We start from the raw sequence: 19,962 nt of genomic DNA on the forward strand, positions 1-19,962 counted from the left end.
GTTGTAGTTTTGCAACATCTGGAGGTCCGCAGGTTGAAGACCACTGCAATATTGTATAGAGTGATATTTACTAGGGATTGTTTTGTTTTAGGTGGATATATTCTTTAACATATATGTGGTGTTGGGTGTGAGGTGCAGGGTAGATGAGGGAGATGTTATGGCCCAAGGGGCAGATGGTATTAACCCCTTCTTGTCGTGACGCCAGGGCGTGGTTTAGCCTTAACCACCCGAAGGTAATAAGGCTGATCCTGGTAATAAGGCTGATCCTGGGTTACGCAGGGGCAATGAAGACACCAACGACAGATTAAGGATAACGCAGCTTTACTGAGGCAAGACAGGTGATATAGTCTTTGCAGTACAGCCAAATATCCCAGGGAGGTGACCAGTGACAAAGGGGGACCTTGCAGGCTTGCTGGGACTTGCAGTAATATAAACATTGAAGTAACAGTTCATCATTTATACACAACCTATGTACATAATGGGGACATGCTGCAGGGGAGCCCTGGGGACATGCAGGGACCTGACAGGGCAGAAGGACAGTACGGGGTCACATCATCCCGTACTGGGACATCACAGGTTATCATGATAAGGCATTAGATATCTAGGAAAAATTTGCTCTAGCTCATAGAGGGACCCCCTTTATAACATTTATATACCAGGGCAGGACAAGACAAACTCTTTTTTTCCGTTTGAAACACAGCGCTGTCTGCTGACATCGTGAGCACAGTGCTCTCTGCTGACATCTCTGTCCATTTTAGGAACTGTCCAGGGTAAAAGGAAATCCTGATAGCAAACATATGCAGTTCTGGACAGTTCATAAAATGGACTGTGCACGTGATGTCAGCAGACAGTTCTGTGTTTCAAAAAGAAAAGAATTTCCACTGTAGTATTCAGCAGTTAATAAGTACAGGAAGGATTAAGATTTTTTAATAGAAGTAATTTACAAATCTGTTTAACTTTCTGGCACCAGTTGATTTAAAAAAAAAGTTTTCCACCGGAGTACCCCTTTATGTATGCAGTGAAACCTTTCTAAAAAAAAAACCCACCTCTTTGAGAAAACCAACTCCTTATCAAGACCTGATTTTGTGGATTTTTAAGCCATCATACATTTTGCACTATGACTATTTTCTTTGAGAATAGAAGACCAACTTTTTAATGCAAGTTGTGATGGTCTTCTCAAAGAGGTTTAACTATATATAATATATTATCACTGTATATTATTTGTTAGGATGGTTTCACAGCCAGCATTTAGATAAACCAGTTAAAAAGCTATAATAAAATGTGAACATATACAGTGAATAGGATTTTCAGCATTTTATATTTGTTTTTGGGGCCAGTGGAGATTTATTCAAGATATAGCATTTTTTCATAAATTTTTCTCCATAGGCAAAGAAACTGTATATTTTTGGGAAATGGACTATACATAGTAACTATAAGGCTTGGGTTACACAGCAATTTTGGCGACAACATTGGCCATTCGTCCATAAAGCATCATATTGTACTGTGTGGATTGCACTCTGTTGCATCTTAGGTAAGTAAATGGGGTGGCGTTGTGACCACCAACTGGCCACGATCGATCATCATGAATTTTTGGTCGCAGAGTGACCTCCTTTATTTACCTTAGGTGAGAGCAAACACTATCGCCATGCAGCCCCAGCCTTAGACTTCATTAGACTCAATCCATTACAGTTATTGGGCCCGCCAGCATTGTCATCTTCTATACTGCCTAATATTTGGAGCACCCCCAGCTTTACTGTTCCACTACTGCACAGGAGAATGTGGATGCAGTCCAAACCTTGGAAGATAAATCATTAAACCATTAATGTGGGGGCTGTATAGGGCAGACTGAACAATGGCTCTTTACGCAAGGTTTACTTACTCCATCATTCTTGCTGTCACGATGCCGGCTGGCAGGTGGTGGATCCTCTGTGCCAGAGAGGGATAGCGAGGACCGTGCTAGTGGACCGGTTCTAAGACACTACAGGTTTTCACCAGAGCCCGCCGCAAAGCGGGATGGTCTTGCTGCGGCGGTAGTGACCAGGTCGTATCCACTAGCAACGGCTCACCTCTCTGGCTGCTGAAGATAGGCGAGGTACAAGGGAGTAGGCAGAAGCAAAGTCGGACGTAGCAGAAGGTCGGGGGCAGGCGGCAAGGTTCGTAGTCAGGGGAGATAGCAAAGTTCTGGTACACAGGGTATAAACACACAAAAACGCTTTCACTAGGCTCTAGGGCAACAAGATCCGGCAAGGAAGTGCAAGGGAGGAGACTAGATATAGCCAGGAAACAGATGGGAACCAATTAAGCTAATTGGGCCAGGCACCAATCATTGGTGCACTGGCCCTTTAAGTCTCAGGGAGCTGGCGCGCGCGCGCCCTAGAGAGCGGAGCCGCGCGCGCCAGCACATGACCGCAGGAGACGGGAACGGGTAAGTGACCTGGGATGCGATTCGCGAGCGGGCGCGTCCCGCTGTGCGAATCGCATCCCCAACGGCCATGACAGGGCAGCGCTCCCGGTCAGCGCTGACCGGGGAGCTGCAGGGAGAAAGGCGCCGTGAGCGCTCCGGGGAGGAGCGGGGACCCGGAGCGCTAGGCGTAACAGTACCCCCCCCCTTAGGTCTCCCCTTCTCTTTATCGGGTAACTGCCTCCCCTGGGATGAGGACACCGGGAAAGGAAGGAGGGATTCCTCAACGGCAGGCAGAACCGCAGGAGTAGGAATGGGGAGAGAGGGCAGAGGGCGAGACCTGGCACGGGGCAGTGTGACACCAGGACGAGGGCCATGAGGGGACACAGAAGCTTGCCTGGGAGGGGGGGAGGGGCATTTCCTGTGGCAGGCAGAGTCCTTAATGACCTTAGGGGGACCGGATACAGGAGGAACCACAGAGTTACGGCAAGGGTTACTGGGAACCGGTTTTAGACAGTTCTTGGCACAAGAGGACCCCCAACTCTTGATCTCCCCAGTGGACCAATCCAGGGTTGGGGAATGAAGTTGAAGCCAGGGAAGTCCAAGGAGAATTTCCGAGGTGCAATTGGGGAGGACCAAAAGTTCAATCCTCTCGTGATGAGATCCGATGCTCATAAGAAGGGGCTCCGTGCGGAAACGTATGGTACAGTCCAACCTGGCTCCGTTGACCGCGGAGATGCGGAGTGGCTTGACAAGACGGGTCACCGGAATATGGAATTTATTCACAAAGGACTCCCGAATAAAATTCCCAGAAGCTCCAGAGTCCAGACAGGCCACGGCTGAGAGGGGAGAGCTGGCTGAAGTGGAAATCCGAACAGGTACCGTGAGACGTGGAGAAGCCGACTTGGCATCAAGAGACGCCACACCCACGAGAGCTGAGTGTGAGCGTGCGTTTCCCAGACGTGGAGGACGGATTGGGCAATCCACCAGAAAATGTTCAGTACTGGCACAGTACAAACAAAGATTCTCTTCCTTACGGCGATTCCTCTCTTCCAGGGTCAGGCGAGACCGATCCACTTGCATGGCCTCCTCGGCGGGAGGCCTAGGCGCAGATTGCAGTGGAGACTGTGGGAGAGGTGGCCAGAGATCTAAGTCTTTTTCCTGGCGGAGCTCTTGATGCCTCTCAGAAAAACGCATGTCAATGCGAGTGGCTAGATGAATGAGTTCATGCAGGCTAGCAGGAGTCTCTCGTGCGGCCAGAACATCTTTAATGTTGCTGGATAGGCCTTTTTTAAAGGTCGCGCAGAGAGCCTCATTATTCCAGGAAAGTTCAGAAGCAAGAGTACGGAATTGTATGGCGTACTCGCCAACGGAGGAATTACCCTGGACCAGGTTCAGCAGGGCAGTCTCAGCAGAAGAGGCTCGGGCAGGTTCCTCAAAGACACTTCGAATTTCCGAGAAGAAGGAGTGTACAGAGGCAGTGACGGGGTCATCACGGTCCCAGAGCGGTGTGGCCCATGACAGGGCTTTTCCAGACAGAAGGCTGACTACGAAAGCCACCTTAGACCTTTCAGTAGGAAACTGATCCGACATCATCTCCAGATGCAGGGAACATTGGGAAAGAAAGCCACGGCAAAACTTAGAGTCCCCATTAAATTTGTCCGGCAAAGACAGGCGGAGGCTAGGAGTGGCCACTCGCTGCGGAAGAGGTGCAGGAGCTGGCGGAGGAGATGGTTGCTGCTGCTGTAGCTGAGACTGAATCTGCTGTAGCTGCGACTGGAGTTGCTGAGTCATGGTGGTCAAGTACGACAGCTGGTGATCTTGTTGGGCAATCTGTCGGGCTTGCTGGGCGACCAGTGTGGGGAGGTCGGCGACAACAGGCAGAGGAACTTCAGCGGGATCCATGGCCGGATCTACTGTCACGATGCCGGCTGGCAGGTGGTGGATCCTCTGTGCCAGAGAGGGATAGCGAGGACCGTGCTAGTGGACCGGTTCTAAGACACTACAGGTTTTCACCAGAGCCCGCCGCAAAGCGGGATGGTCTTGCTGCGGCGGTAGTGACCAGGTCGTATCCACTAGCAACGGCTCACCTCTCTGGCTGCTGAAGATAGGCGAGGTACAAGGGAGTAGGCAGAAGCAAAGTCGGACGTAGCAGAAGGTCGGGGGCAGGCGGCAAGGTTCGTAGTCAGGGGAGATAGCAAAGTTCTGGTACACAGGGTATAAACACACAAAAACGCTTTCACTAGGCTCTAGGGCAACAAGATCCGGCAAGGAAGTGCAAGGGAGGAGACTAGATATAGCCAGGAAACAGATGGGAACCAATTAAGCTAATTGGGCCAGGCACCAATCATTGGTGCACTGGCCCTTTAAGTCTCAGGGAGCTGGCGCGCGCGCGCCCTAGAGAGCGGAGCCGCGCGCGCCAGCACATGACCGCAGGAGACGGGAACGGGTAAGTGACCTGGGATGCGATTCGCGAGCGGGCGCGTCCCGCTGTGCGAATCGCATCCCCAACGGCCATGACAGGGCAGCGCTCCCGGTCAGCGCTGACCGGGGAGCTGCAGGGAGAAAGGCGCCGTGAGCGCTCCGGGGAGGAGCGGGGACCCGGAGCGCTAGGCGTAACACTTGCCCCTAATAACCGGAATTCAGCTTTCATTTTTCTAGTACAATTTAACTGAACTGTGTTTGGTCCCTTTTTCTTGAGACAGTAATATAGAAACATAGAATGTGTCGGCAGATAAGAACCATTTGGCCCATCTAGTCTGCCCAATAATCTGAATCCTATCAATAGTCTCTGGCCCTATCTTATATGAAGGATAGCCTTATGCCTATTCCATGCATGTTTAAACTCCTTCACTGTATCTGCAGTGACCACTTCTGAAGGAAGGCTATTCCATGCATCCACTACTCTCTCAGTAAAGTAATACTTCCTGATATTATGCAAAAAAAAGGGTAAATGGGTAGCGCTCACCTTCTCCGTGCACGTGTAGTAGTCCTCCGTCACCACCTAACAGCATAGAAATTAGAAATTCACAGCACTGGTAAAACATCCATTTATTTCTTCTTATTAAAATCCATAGAAAACCAAACAAGGTGCAAGTCCATGTGGTGAAGTCGTCATCTCCCCCTCTCTGACGCGTTTCCACCGTACTGGGCCTTAGTCATAGAGCTCCTGATATTACTTTTAAACCTTTGCCCCTCTAATTTAAAACTATGTCCTCTTGTGGTAGTTTTTCTTCTTTTAACCCCTTAAGGACCAAGGACGTATGAGTACGTCCTTGGTCCCGCTCCCGTGATATAACGCAGGGTCCCACGGTGACCCCGCATCATATCACGGCGGGCCCGGCGTCATAGTGAAGCCGGGACCCGCCACTAATAGCGCGCGGCATTGATCACGGTGCGGTGCGCTATTAACCCTTTAGCCCACGCTCAAAGCTGAGCCACGCGGCTAAAAGTAAAAGTAAAAAGTGCCGGTTAGCTCAGTGGGCTGTTCGGGATAGCCGCGGCATCCTGAACAGCTTACAGGACAGCCGGAGGGTCCCTACCTGCCTCCTCGCTGTCCGATCGCCGAATGACTGCTCAGTGCCTGAGATCCAGGCATGAGCAGTCAAGCGGCAGTATCCTCGATTACTGGTTTTCTATGAGAAACCAGTGATCAATGTAAAAGATCAGTGTCTGCAGTCCCTATGGGAGCTATAACACTGCAAAAAAAAAGTGGAAAAAAAAGTGAATAAAGATCATTTAACCCCTCCCCTATTAAAAGTTTGAATCACCCCCCTTTTCCCATAAACAAAAAAAACACAGTGTTAATAAAAATAAACATATATGGTATTATAAATGTCCGAATTATAAAAATATATCGTTAATTAAACCGCACGGTTAATGGCGTATGCACGAAAAAATTCCAAAGTCCAAAATTGTGCATTTTTGGTCACTTTTTTTATCATGAACAAATGAATAAAAAGCGATCAGTAAGTCCTATCAATGCAAAAATGGTGCCGTTAAAAACTTCAGATCACGGCGCAAAAAATAAGCCCTCATACCGCCCCATACGTAGAAAAAAAAAAGTTATAGGGGTCAGAAGATGACAATTTTAAACGTATTAATTTTCCTGCATGAAGTTATGATTTTTCCAGAAGTACGACAAAATCAAACCTAAAAGGGTATCATTTTAATTGTATGAACCTACAGAATAAAGATAAGGTGTCATTTTTACCCAAAAAAAATAAGCAATCATATGGATTTTTAGGTGCAAAATTTAAAGAGTTATGATTTTTTAAAGGCAAGGAGCAAAAAACGAAAGTGCAAAAACGGAAAAAACCCCGGTCCTTAAGGGGTTAAATATCCTCTCCTCCTTTACCGTGTTGATTTCCTTTATGTATGTAAAAGTCTCTATCATATCCCCTCTTTCTCTTCTTTCTTCCAAGCTATACATGTTAAGGTCCTTTAACCCGTTGTTGTTTGTTTTTTTTTTTCTTTAAATGGAGGTAAATATTATTAAATATAATATTATAAAAAATAAAATTAAAATAAAAAAAAGCTGCAAATATTATGAATGATTTAGGAAATATTTTTTTCTTCAGCATAATGGCCCTTTAAGAATCATTGTTTAAAAGCTTACTTAACCTATGGACTTCAGCCCTGAAGGTCAGAACTGAAGTACTGTTATTTCAGAATGCACAGCTAACACGTCCTTACCATAAATGTAACAGTTTTATGTACATCTGCATATCCGGTGTCTTTTCTTATGCTCCTTCAATTTAACCAATCTGTAGCTGGTTAATATTAGAAATATGGTGGTTAGCCTTGTTGCCTTATAGGAGTATTCTGGTATCAGAAAATTATATTTAAAAAGCACCTGTCACCAAACTAATCTTTCAATATATAGTTCCTTATGTAATTATAAGACACTTTGCTATTTACTTGCTGTTAAAATTCTCAACCTTTATATGTTTTTAATGTGATTGAAAAAATGGCAACTAGGTTGCTCTGTTCTGTTCCTTGACTCAAGTCAAACAGTTAGTTTGGCAGGAGACCAAACTCAGGAAGTGGGTGCGAGACACAGCGAGGCACAGCTCTCGCAGGCTTCAGTGATGTTGCTCCCGCTGGGGAACGCCCACTTTCTCCTGCCGGGAGCTCACAAAATGTTAGCAAGGGAAAAGGTATATACACAGCTTTTTAAAGCTCAGAAAAACATTATAACAATCAAACCAAGACGCTTTATTGAGAATGAAAAATATACCAGGACAATGCAATAACACATCATAATAAAAATTGTTACAAAAGCCCCTCAGGGCAACAAAGAAGCAACAAATTGCATCAGTCAGTCTGCAATCGTCGGCAAGGGGAAGTATGAAGTACAATGTCATCTCGTAGTGATATGATGATCACATATAAGCTGCTAACAATAATATTAAAGAAGCATACATATAATGGTGACACTCTCTCCTACACTAATAAAGGGATAAACAGTGAGACACAGGGGGGCATTAAGAGGAAGAAATCCATGGATCCCAGATTGCAGTAAACCTCTCTACCGAGTCTTCTTGGATAGCGGATAGTTTTTCATTAAGCATAATAGTATTAATTTGGGCAAGGACTGGGGTAGGGCCAGGGTAGTCTGTTTCCATTGGGAGGCAATATAAATGCAAGTAGCTAGTAAGATGTGTTGCACCAGTCGAAATATGTGATATGGCATTCGGCTAGGTCTATGACCCAGAAGGCAAAACAAAGGAGTAGTAGGAACCGAACACGATAAGATATCAGTCAGTACTGTCAATAATTGTTGCCATAAAGATACAGCACTGGGCAACTCCACCACATATGATTCATCGTACCCCTAGAACCAAATTCTCTAAAGCAAAGAGGCGAAACTGATGGATAAATGGTATGCAGTCTTGCAGGAACCATATATGTTCTATGCAACACTTTAAGAGACGTTTCTGCCAATGACACTTGCCAGCTACCCCTACTAATGGAATCACAACAAGCATGCCATTGTGGAAGAGAGAGTTCAGAATGGAGGTCAGTCTTCCAGTCAACCATGAATTTAAGTTTCCTATCTTTGGGAGAGAGGGAGTTAATTTGTGCATAAAGGGGGGAAATGAGACTCGGGAGTTGTAGGGGTTTAAAGCAAATAAGCTTGAAAAGGAGTCGGACTAACCTCAAGGGGTTTAGGCCCAAGGGATGAGAAGAAAGACATAATTTGGAGAGCCCTATAGCACTCATGCGGTGGGATAGCAAATCTAGTAATTAGTAAATCTAGGGATATCAAATGTTTTTGAATTAAAAAGTCAGATAAACGGGTCAGTTTAGCCTCCACCCACCAATGAAATGCAGCAGGTTGAAGTCCAGGAGCAAACAGGGGGTTGGCAAGGAAGGGAAGAAGAGGAGAAATGGGCAATTGGAGAGAAAGTTTAAAGCAGGGAGAGAGCATGTAGTACAATCCATGCAGAAGAAGGCAGCAGAGACTGAGCAAGAAGACCAAAGTAAAGCAGAATAGGAATAGGGAGATAAGAGAGAAGATTTTAGGTTTACCCAGTGTGGTGCATTCTTGGGAACTTGAACCAAAGCCAACGCGCTATTCTAGCTGCATAATAGTATCGGATAAAATGGGGAACAGAGAGACCAGCCACTCTTCTATGATAATGCATCAGAGTTCTACTTATTCTAGGGCGTTTCCCCAACCAAATTTATGTAAAAAAATCACATTGGAGAATGCGAAGGTCCCCTAAGGGGATGGGGATAGGCAGTGTGCAAAAGAGATACAAGAGACAAGGTAAAATCTCCCTCTTAATCACATTCACCCTGCCTAGCCAAGAGATATGTGGCAAACCCCACTTACGTAAATTCGACTTAATGGACTGGTATAGAGGTGGGTAGTTAGCTTGGTAAAGGAGAGGTAAGGTATGAGTCAGTTTAACTCCCAAATAGGGGAGGCCCCTGCTAGAATCTTTGAAACCAAAATGTAATGCAATAAGGTGTTGCATAGAGGTAGGGACATTGGAATATAAAACCTCCGATTTGGCTATATTGACACGAAGTCCTGGCTTCACCACGAGCCGCATCTGAACTCGGGGCTACTTTCCCGGCTCCCTGCCACTGCAGGACGCAATTTTTTTCTACTAACCGGTGCTGCATTTTGGACATCCAACGCCATCAATCACTTGACTTCTGATCTGTATACTGGAATGTCTGCGTGGATGACAGCCACTGATAGCCAATAGGCTAACACTTAATCAGAAATGCATAGTACTTTTAACTAAATGCATGTCTTTATAACCATCTCTTGAACTACATTTGGTAAGGTTCCCCTGAGGACGTCCCCGTGCATACTAAAATAGCATGTGGACAGAAACGAGTTGGGAATATATGTAAATGACATGACTAATGTGACTATAACAATAGCTCTTAGAGTAAAGTTTTGCAGCTGTATATATGAAGGCAGCATGATTTTATCTTTATCCTTCTACTTTTTGGTATCCACTATTCTTCTATCTTGTGGCTTTTAAGTGACTAATTAAAATGTGTTAATTTTTAGCTACACCCCTTCTATTATTACTAATTTGTCTGGATATATTTTGTAGTCTGTTGGGTTTTGGACAGGGTTATATGTTGCCCTCACTGATTACATAATATTATATTTGAAAGAAAATCATGTAAGATACTCTCGCTGTTTGGGGAGTTAGAAGGAGGGGTATAGAGGGTGGAATAAAAAATATGAAAGGTGTCATATATACAGTAAGGATGGGAAGTATGAAGGCCAGGACACAGAGCTGGACACAGTGCCCCCGGTCCGGCTTATTGGCAAACTTATAATAAGTTGCTCCCGTCCAGCAGAGAGCCTTTTCCACCTGTGTAGAGAGAAGTGCATCCAGCTGGGCCCTGGCGTCACTTAAAGATTTAAACAAATAGAGTGAAGGTGACTGTTGATGGGCAAAAGTAAGTCTAGCTAATTTAGCTTCCAGGGCTCGTTGTACCGCTGTTCTATCCCGTTTTATACCTGTAGTTAGGGAGATCAAACGACCACGGATATATGCCTTATGTGCTAGCCACACCCATTGTGGGTGCATTGCAGGGTCGCTATTAGAGGCAAAATAAGTCATTAGGTCTCCTTCCAGTTGCGTTTTAACTCTAGGCATGATCAATAGCTATTCATTAAGGCGCAATTTAAAAGTTAAAATAGTACGTGGACCAAAATCAAATGCGAGCATACAATAAATGTGGCAATGCCAGCGTATTGGTCAGGACCCAATTAATTCTCGTATAATGATGATGCACTGAAGAGTAATAAGAAAATTCACAAGAGATACCGTTATGTTCCCTCCAGACATCAGCCAAATGATTTTCAGCAAACAGTGCATGTATCAAGCGATGCTGGGCCCCTGTCCTGCAAAACAGTACAGTATTGGAGCAATCCAATTTGCCATTATCTACAATGTTGAAATCTCCAGCCCAAAGTAGTGTATCATAGGAAAGGGGTCCTAATTTTTAACACAGAGGCAAAAAATGGATTATGAAAATCAGTTGGTGCATAAGAATTCACTATACATAGACGTTTTTCATAGTAATCACCCAATATAATCAAATACCTCCCCTCTGGATCGACATGAGTCATAGTCACATTGAACTGGAAGGAGTTATGTAACAATATAAGTACACCTTGACTTTTAGTGACAAAGGAAGACATATAAAATCTAGTATAGGACCTATGAAAATTGGTAGGATGACTCCCTGGGGTAATATGGGATTCTTGTATGTATAATATATCAGGGTGGTGCCGTAAATAGTCACGAAATGCCTTTTCCCGTTTGCCAGGAAAGTTAAACCCCCTGACATTATGAGAGATGATCCTACACATGGTAGTGATATAAAATCTCTAATATCTTGGCAAAGGGGTAAAAGCAGCCATCAATATAAAAATATCTATATGCAGAGAGAGTGTCCCCTGAGGGGCAAGCAGCTTAACATCAGTACAGTACTGAAATGAGAATGATTGACATAGCAAAAATGAATAAAATAACAAAAAACATAACAAAGACAAACCAGAATACAGGAAAGATAGCACACTCAACAAAGTGAGCCATCATACTTCCATACCCTTGCGTAGGGATATTGGGACACCGTGTTCTGCTCCGCGTCCAGCCCATGAGTAGTGGGCTACAACCCACCAGTAATAGTGCAAAAGAATAGGAACGAAAATAGGAGAAGGAAAAGATAGAGGAAAAGAAATAAAGAGAAGACTGGAAAAATAATTAAATGGGGGAGACAGTAGAGAAAAGAAAAAGACAAGAGCTGCAGCAAAATAGGCAGAGAGCAAAAATAAGGGGGGAAAAGGATGAAGTCAGGGAGAAAATGACGATGAGTGTAGAAAAGGCACAGGGAAAGGGAAGGTAGGAGAAACGGTGAATTAGAGGAGCAGGAAAAATGTATAAGGAAGGGTTAGGGTAGAAGGAGCCAGATCAGAGATGGACCGAGGACGGGACCCCCGGTAAATTTCTGGCAGCCGCCAGTAAAGTGTCACGAACCACTGGGTAATGCAATTTCAAGATAACATCTCATAGAAACTCAGGATTCTGGGGTACTGCTAAGGCACGGTGAATGCGATCAAATCGCGGCAGCTCCAGTTAAAGCTGTGGAGCAAGTTCAAATAATATAGCAGAGACCGTTTTAGTGAGGTCAGTGTCAGATTCAGGTAGGCCTCGGACTTGCAGATTCGCCCTGCGGGACCGATTTTCCACGTCCTCCAATTTAAGCTCCAGAGTACTTAGCAGTGTGGCATGGATGTCTATATCACGTCTATCTTCTTCTGCCGCATGAGCCAGCTCCTTTATTTTGGCCTCTGTATCAGAGACACGCTTGTATCTGTGAGGTAAAGTCCGAGACCGCTTTAGCCAGAGCCGTTTAAAAGAGATTTTATATTGCGGAACATTGCCGCCAGTGAAAGATCTCCTGCGCATCATCACCATCAGATAGGCCTGCAGGCGAGGTGGAACGCGACGTCGCCATCTTAGATTTGGTCCCCACCCGGAATACCGTATTTATCGGGGTATACCACGCACCGGCCTATAACACGCACCCTCATTTTACCAAGGATATTTGGGTAAAAAAAGTTTTTTACCCAAATATCCATGATAAAATGAGGGTGCGTGTGTGCGCGTGTATACCCCGATATACCCCCAGGAAAGGCAGGGGGAGAGAGGCCGTCGCTGCCCGCTTCTCTCCCCCTGCCTTTCCTGGGGTCTAGAGCGCTGCTGTCGGCCCTTTTCACCCCCTGGTTATCGGCGCCGCTGCCCGTTCTGTCCCCCTGACTATCGGTGCCGGCGCCGCTAGCCAGGGGGAGAGAAGCGGCGCCGACAGCCAGGGGGGAGAGAAGGGGCAGCGGCACCCATTGCCGGCGCCGCTGCCCCGTTGCCTCCCCCCATCCCCGGTGGCATAATTACCTGAGTCCGGTCCGCGCTGCTCCAGGCCTCCGTCGTGCGTCCCCAGCGTTGTTGCTATGCACGGCGCGGCGCTCTGACGTCATGCGCCGCGCCGTTCAGCGCATAGCAATTAGTGTTGCTCGCGAATATTCGCAATTCGAATTTTATTCGCGAATATCGCATATTCGCGAATTCGCGAATATTCGCGAATATAGCGCTATATATTCGTAATTACGAATATTCCGATTTTTTTTTTTCACAGTACACATCACAGTGATCATCCCTCTCTGCTTCCAGCTTGTGTGGTGTAAGAAGGCTCTAATACTACTGTGTGAGACTGGCGCGCGAATTTTCGCATATGCGAAAGTTTGCATATGCTAATTTTCGCATATGCGAATGTTCGCATATGTTAATTTTTGTATATACAAATTTTCGCATATGTTAATTTTTGCATGCGTGAAATATTCGCATATGCGGAAATAAAACGAGGCTATTACGAATATGCGAATATTCGCGAATATGACGAATATTCGTCCATATATTCGCGAATATTCGCGAATTCGAATATGGCCTGTGCCGCTCAACACTAATAGCAATGACGCCGGGGACGCACGACGGAGGCCTGGAGCAGCGCGGACCGGACTCAGGTAATTATGCCACCGGGGATGGGGGGAGGCAACGGGGCAGCGGCGCCGGCAATGGGTGCCGCTGCCCCTTCTCTCCCCCTGGCTGTCGGCGCCGCTTCTCTCCCCCTGGCTATCGGCGCCGGCACCGATAGTCAGGGGGACAGAACGGGCAGCGGCGCCGATAACCAGGGGGTGAGAAGGGCCGACAGCAGCGCTCTAGACCCGAGGAAAGGCAGGGGGAGAGAAGCGGGCAGCGACGGCCTCTCTCCCCCTGCCTTTCCTGGGGGGGTATCGGCGTATAACACGCACACAGACTTTAGGCTAAAAATTTTAGCCTAAAAAGTGCGTGTTATACGCCGATAAATACGGTAACTCCAGGACAGATTGCGAGTAGTGATGAGCGGCATAGGCCATATTCGAATTCGCGATATTTCGCGAATATATGGACGAATATTCATCACATAATCGCGAAATTCACATATTCGTAATATTCGCTTTTTTATGCGCATTTGCACAAATATATGCGCATATGCGAAAATCAATGTGCATATGCGCATATTCGCGCATATTGAGCACTCCCTAATCTTTATAGGGAACTACTGGGCTAGTGCATTAACCTCTTCAGGACATAGGGCGTATGGATACGCCCTGCATCCCGAGTCCTTAAGGACCGAGGGCGTATCCATACGCCCGTGGGAATTCCGGCCCCCACCGCTAGCCGGTTGGGGACCGGAGCCGGATGCCTGCTGAAATCGTTCAGCAGGCATCCCGGCATATCGCCCAGGGGGGTCATTATGCCCCCCCATGTCGGCGATCGCCGCAGATCGCTGGACAATTCAGTCCAGCAATCTGCGGCGATTCCGGGTCAATCGGGTCTCCGGTGACCCGGAATTACTGGCTGTTCGGGGCCGTCTCTGACGGCCCCGAACAGCCAGAGCCTGCAGGGGTGAGGTGGCACTGGTGCCACCTCACGATCGCCCTGATTCGTCGGCCGGATTACCGGCCGACCAATCAGGGCGCCTGCTGCGGGTGTCACTCCCGCACCCGCTCCGCCCCTCTTCCGGAGGACGTGAGCGCGTGCGGGAAGACGACCCCGGGTGCTGGGGACCCCGATCCCCGGCGCCCCTGTTGGGATCGGGGCCCCAGGAGCAGCTGCGGCGGCGAGGGACAGTCCAGCGATGAAGCAACAGCAGGAGGTGAGTTACAGCCTCCTGCTGTTGCTTAGCAACAGCTAAGGAGGCAGACCACCACAACTCCCAGCATTCCCTTATGGGCATGCTGGGACTTATGGTTTTGCAACAGCTGGAGGCACATTCTTTCTATGGAAAAGTGTACCTTCAGCTGTTGTCTAACTACAACTCCCAGCTTGCACAAACAGCTAAAGTGCATGCTGGGAGTTGTAGTGGTGCATCTGCTGGTTGCATAACTACAACTCCCAGCATGCCCGTTGGCTGTCGGTGACTGCTGAGAGTTGTAGTTTTGCAACAGCTGAAGGCACACTGGTTGTGAAACTCAAGAGTTTTTTTTTACCTAACTCAGTGTTTCACGACCGGTGTGCCTCCAGCTGTTGCAAACTACAACTCTCAGCAGTCACCTTACACCATGCACCGTACATGCTGGGAGTTGTAGTTTTGCAACAGCTGGAGGCACACTGGTTGTGAAACACTGAGTTAGGTCACAAACTCAGTGATACATAACCAGTGTGCCTACAGTTGTTGCAAAACTACAACTCTCAGCAGTCACCGACAGCCAACGGGCATGCTGGGAGTTGTAGTTATGCAACAGCTGGATGTCCCCCCCAATGTGAACGTACAGGGTACACTCACATGGGCGGAGGATTACAGTAAGTATCTGGTTGCAAATTTGAGCTGCCGCAAACTTTCTGCTGCAGCTCAAATTGCCAGCGAGAAACTACTGTGAACCCCCGCCCGTGCGACTGTACCCTAAAAACACTACACTACACTACCACAAAAAATAAAATAAAAAGTAAAAAACACTACATATACACATACCCCTATACAACCCCCCTCCCCTCCCCAATAAAAATGAAAAACGTCTGGTACGCCACTGTTTCCAGAACGGAGCCTCCAGCTGTTGCAAAACAACTCCCAGTATTGTCGGACAGCCGTTGACTGTCCAGGCATGCTGGGAGTTTTGCAACAGCTGGAGGCACCCTGTTTGGGAATCACTGGCGTAGAATACCCCTATGTCCACCCCTATGCAATCCCTAATTTAGGCCTCAAATGCGCATGGCACTCTCACTTTGGAGCCCTGTCGTATTTCAAGGCAACAGTTTAGGGTCACATATGGGGTATCGCCGTACTCGGGAGAAATTGTGTTACAAATTTTGGGGGGTATTTTCTGCTTTTACCCTTTTTAAAAATGTAAAATTTTGGGGAAAACAAGCATTTTAGGTAAAAAAAAAAAAAAAAATTTTTACATATGCAAAAGTCGTGAAACACCTGTGGGGTATAAAGGTTCACTTAACCCTTTTTACGTTCCCCGAGGGGTCTAGTTTCCAAAATGGTATGCCATGTGGTTTTTTTTTGCTATCCTGGCACCATAGGGGCTTCCTAAATGCGGCATGCCCCCAGAGCAAAATTCGCTTTCAAAAAGCCAAATGTGACTCCTTCTCTTCTGAGACCTGTAGTGCGCCAGCAGAGCACTTTTCACCCCCATATGGGGTGTTTTCTGAATCGGGAGAAATTGGGCTTCAAATTTTTAGGGGTATTTTCTGCTATTACCCTTTTTAAAAATAAAATTTTTTGGGGAAAACAAGCATTTTAGGTAAAATTATTATTTTTTTTTTACATTTGCAAAAGTCGTGAAACACCTGTGGGGTATTAAGGTTCACTTTATCCCATGTTACATTCCCCGAGGGGTCTAGTTTCCAAAATGGTATGCCATGTGGGTTTTTTTTGCTGTTCTGGCACCATAAGGGCTTCCTAAAGGTAACATGACCCCCAAAAACCATTTCAGAAAAACGTACTCTCCAAAATCCCCTTGTCGCTCCTTCCCTTCTGAGCCCTCTACTGCGCCCGCCGAACATTTTACATAGACATATGAGGTATGTGCTTACTCGAGAGAAATTGGGCTACAAATACAAGTAAAAATTTTGTCCTTTTACCCCTTGTAAAAATTCTAAAATTGGGTCTACAAGAACATGTGAGTGTAAAAAATGAAGATTGTGAATTTTCTCCTTCACTTTGCTGCTATTCGTGTGAAACACCTAAAGGGTTAAAACACTTACTGAATGTCATTTTGAATACTTTGGGGGGTGTAGTTTTTATAATGGGGTCATTTATGGGGTATTTCTAATATGAAGACCCTTCAAATCCACTTCAAACCTGAACTGGTCCCTGAAAAATACTGAGTTTGAAAATTTTGTGAAAAATCGGAAAATTGCTGCTGACCGTTGAAGCCCTCTGGTGTCTTCCAAAAGTAAAAACACGTCAATTTTATGATGCAAACATAAAGTAGACATATTGTATATGTGAACCAAAAAAAAATGTATTCGTAATATCCATTTTCCTTACAAGCAGAAAGCTTCAAAGTTAGAAAAATGCTAAATTTTCAAATTTTTCATCAAATTTACGGATTTTTCACCAAGAAAGGATGCAAGTATCGACAAAAATTTACCACTATGTTAAAGTAGAATATGTCACGAAAAAACAATCTCGGAATCAGAATGATAACTAAAAGCATTCCAGAGTTATTAATGATTAAAGTGACAGTGGTCAGATGTGCAAAAAACGCTCCGGTCCTTAAGGCCAAAATGGGCTCCGTCCTGAAGGGGTTAAAGGGGTTATCCAGGAAAAAACTTTTTTTTTTTATATATCAACTGGCTCCAGAAAGTTAAACAGATTTGTAAATGACTTCTATTAGAAAATCTTAATCCTTTCAGTACTTATGAGCTTTTGAAGTTAAGGTTGTTCTTTTCTGTCTAAGTGCTCTTTGATGACACGTGTCTCGAGAACCGCCCAGTTTAGAAGAGGTTTGCTATGGAGATTTGCTTCTAAACTGGGCGGTTCCCGAGACATGTGTCATCAGAGAGCAATTAGACAGAAAAGAACAACCTTAACTTCAGAAGCTCATAAGTACTGAAAGGATTGCGATTTTTTAATAGATGTAATTTACAAATCTGTTTAACTTTCTGGAGCCAGTTGATTATATATATATATATATTGTCACGATTCGGCTGGCAGGAGGTGGATCCTCTGTGCCAGAGAGGGATTGGCGTGGACCGTGCTAGTGGACCGGTTCTAAGTTGCTACTGGTATTCACCAGAGCCCGCCGCAAAGCGGGATGGTCTTGCAGCGGCGGTAGCAACCAGGTCGTATCCACTAGCAACGGCTCAACCTCTCTGACTGCTGAAGATAGGCGCGGTACAAGGGAGTAGACAAGAGCAAGGTCCGACGTAGCAGAAGGTCAGGGCAGGCAGCAAGGATCGTAGTCAGGGGCAACGGCAGGAGGTCTGGAACACAGGCTAGGAACACACAAGGAAACGCTTTCACTGGCACAATGGCAACAAGATCCGGCGAGGGAGTGCAGGGGAAGTGAGGTATAAATAGGGAGTGCACAGGTGAACACACTAATTAAGCCAACTGCGCCAATCAGTGGCGCAGTGGCCCTTTAAATCGCAGAGACCCGGCACGCGCGCGCCCTAAGGAGCGGGGCCGCGCGCGCCGGGACAGGACCGACGGAGAGCGAGTCAGGTACGGGAGCCGGGGTGCGCATCGCGAGCGGGCGCCACTCGCATCGCGAATCGCATCCCGGCTGGGAGAGGTATCGCAGCGCACCCGGTCAGCAGATCTGACCGGGGCGCTGCAATTGCGAGGATGTTGCGAGCGCTCCGGGGAGGAGCGGGGACCCGGAGCGCTCGGCGTAACAGTACCCCCCCCCCTTGGGTCTCCCCCTCTTCTTGGAGCCTGAGAACCTGAGGACCAGACTTTTGTCTAGGATGTTGTCCTCAGGTTCCCAGGATCTCTCTTCTGGACCACAGCCCTCCCAATCTACCAAGAAAAATCTTTTTCCTCTGACCGTCTTGGAGGCCAATATCTCCTTCACGGAGAAGATGTCAGAAGAACCGGAAACAGGAGTGGGAGAAACAAGTTTGGGAGAGAAACGGTTGATGATGAGTGGTTTGAGGAGAGAGACATGAAAGGCATTGGGAATACGAAGAGAAGGAGGAAGAAGAAGTTTGTAAGAGACAGGATTAATCTGGCACAAGACTTTGAAAGGACCAAGATAGCGTGGTCCCAGTTTGTAACTGGGGACACGAAAGCGGACATATTTAGCGGAGAGCCATACCTTGTCTCCGGGAGCAAAAATGGGGGGAGTTCTTCTTTTCTTATCGGCAAACCTTTTCATGCGAGATGAAGCCTGTAAAAGAGAATTTTGGGTCTCTTTCCATATGGTGGAAAGGTCACGAGTCACTTCATCCACAGCGGGCAAACCAGAGGGCAAGGGAGTAGGGAGGGGGGGAAGAGGGTGACGGCCATACACCACGAAAAATGGGGATTTAGCAGAAGATTCAGAGACTCTGAAGTTGTATGAGAATTCGGCCCATGGTAGAAGATCTGCCCAGTCATCCTGGCGGGAGGAAACAAAATGCCGTAAATAGTCACCCAGGACCTGGTTAATTCTTTCTACTTGCCCATTGGATTGAGGATGATAAGCAGAAGAGAAGTTTAATTTAATCTTGAGTTGTTTACAGAGAGCCCTCCAGAATTCAGACACGAATTGGACGCCTCTATCCGAGACGATCTGCGTGGGCAACCCGTGAAGACGAAAAATGTGTACAAAAAATTGTTTTGCCAACTGAGGCGCTGAAGGAAGACCAGGAAGAGGAATAAAATGTGCCATCTTGGAAAATCGATCAACGACCACCCAAACAACAGTGTTGCCACGGGATGGGGGTAGGTCTGTAATAAAGTCCATACCAATCAGAGACCAAGGCTGTTCGGGGACAGGCAGAGGATGAAGGAGACCAGCAGGCTTCTGGCGAGGAGTCTTATCCCGGGCACAGACAGTACAGGCCCGCACAAAATCAACAACATCCGTCTCCAGAGTCGGCCACCAATAGAAACAAGAGATGAGTTGCAAGGACTTTTTGATGCCCGCATGGCCTGCGAGGTGGGAGGAGTGACCCCATTTGAGAATCCCGAGACGTTGGCGTGGAGAAACGAAGGTCTTCCCTGGAGGAGTTTGCCTGATGGAGGCTGGAGAAGTGGAGATCAGACAGTCAGGCGGAATGATGTGTTGCGGAGAGACCTCTACTTCCGAGGCATCCAAGGAACAAGAGAGAGCATCGGCCCTAATGTTCTTATCGGCAGGGCGAAAATGAATTTCAAAGTTAAAACGGGCAAAGAACAACGACCACCTGGCCTGGCGAGGGTTCAGCCGTTGGGCAGACTGGAGATAGGAGAGATTCTTGTGATCGGTGTAAATGATAACTGGAAATTTTGATCCCTCCAGCAGATGCCTCCATTCCTCAAGTGCCAATTTAATGGCCAGT

General features: G+C 46.7%; 1 protein-coding gene across 27 annotated transcripts in view; it reads right to left on the reverse strand.

Annotated features, from left to right (window-relative positions):
• The window catches only part of LOC130274049 (ethanolaminephosphotransferase 1-like), a 400,414-nt gene that overhangs the window by 140,793 nt on the left and 239,659 nt on the right, over positions 1-19,962 (reverse strand). For 12 of the 27 annotated variants that reach the window (XM_056521873.1, XM_056521872.1, XM_056521850.1 and 9 more), the window contains 2 exons: positions 5,370-5,405; positions 1,620-1,795 (listed from right to left, as the gene is read on the reverse strand). The exons of 8 other annotated variants lie outside the window; for them this stretch is intronic. The gene's annotated coding sequence lies outside the window, so the exon portion shown is untranslated. Of the gene's footprint in view, positions 1-1,619; positions 1,796-5,369; positions 5,406-7,096; positions 7,117-19,962 lie in introns of those variants that run through there. 7 more of the 27 variants (XM_056521863.1, XM_056521866.1, XM_056521862.1 and 4 more) reach the window with 3 other exon arrangements.

Source organism: Hyla sarda, chromosome 5 (assembly GCF_029499605.1).
Source record: "Hyla sarda isolate aHylSar1 chromosome 5, aHylSar1.hap1, whole genome shotgun sequence".
NCBI lineage: Eukaryota > Metazoa > Chordata > Amphibia > Anura > Hylidae > Hyla > Hyla sarda.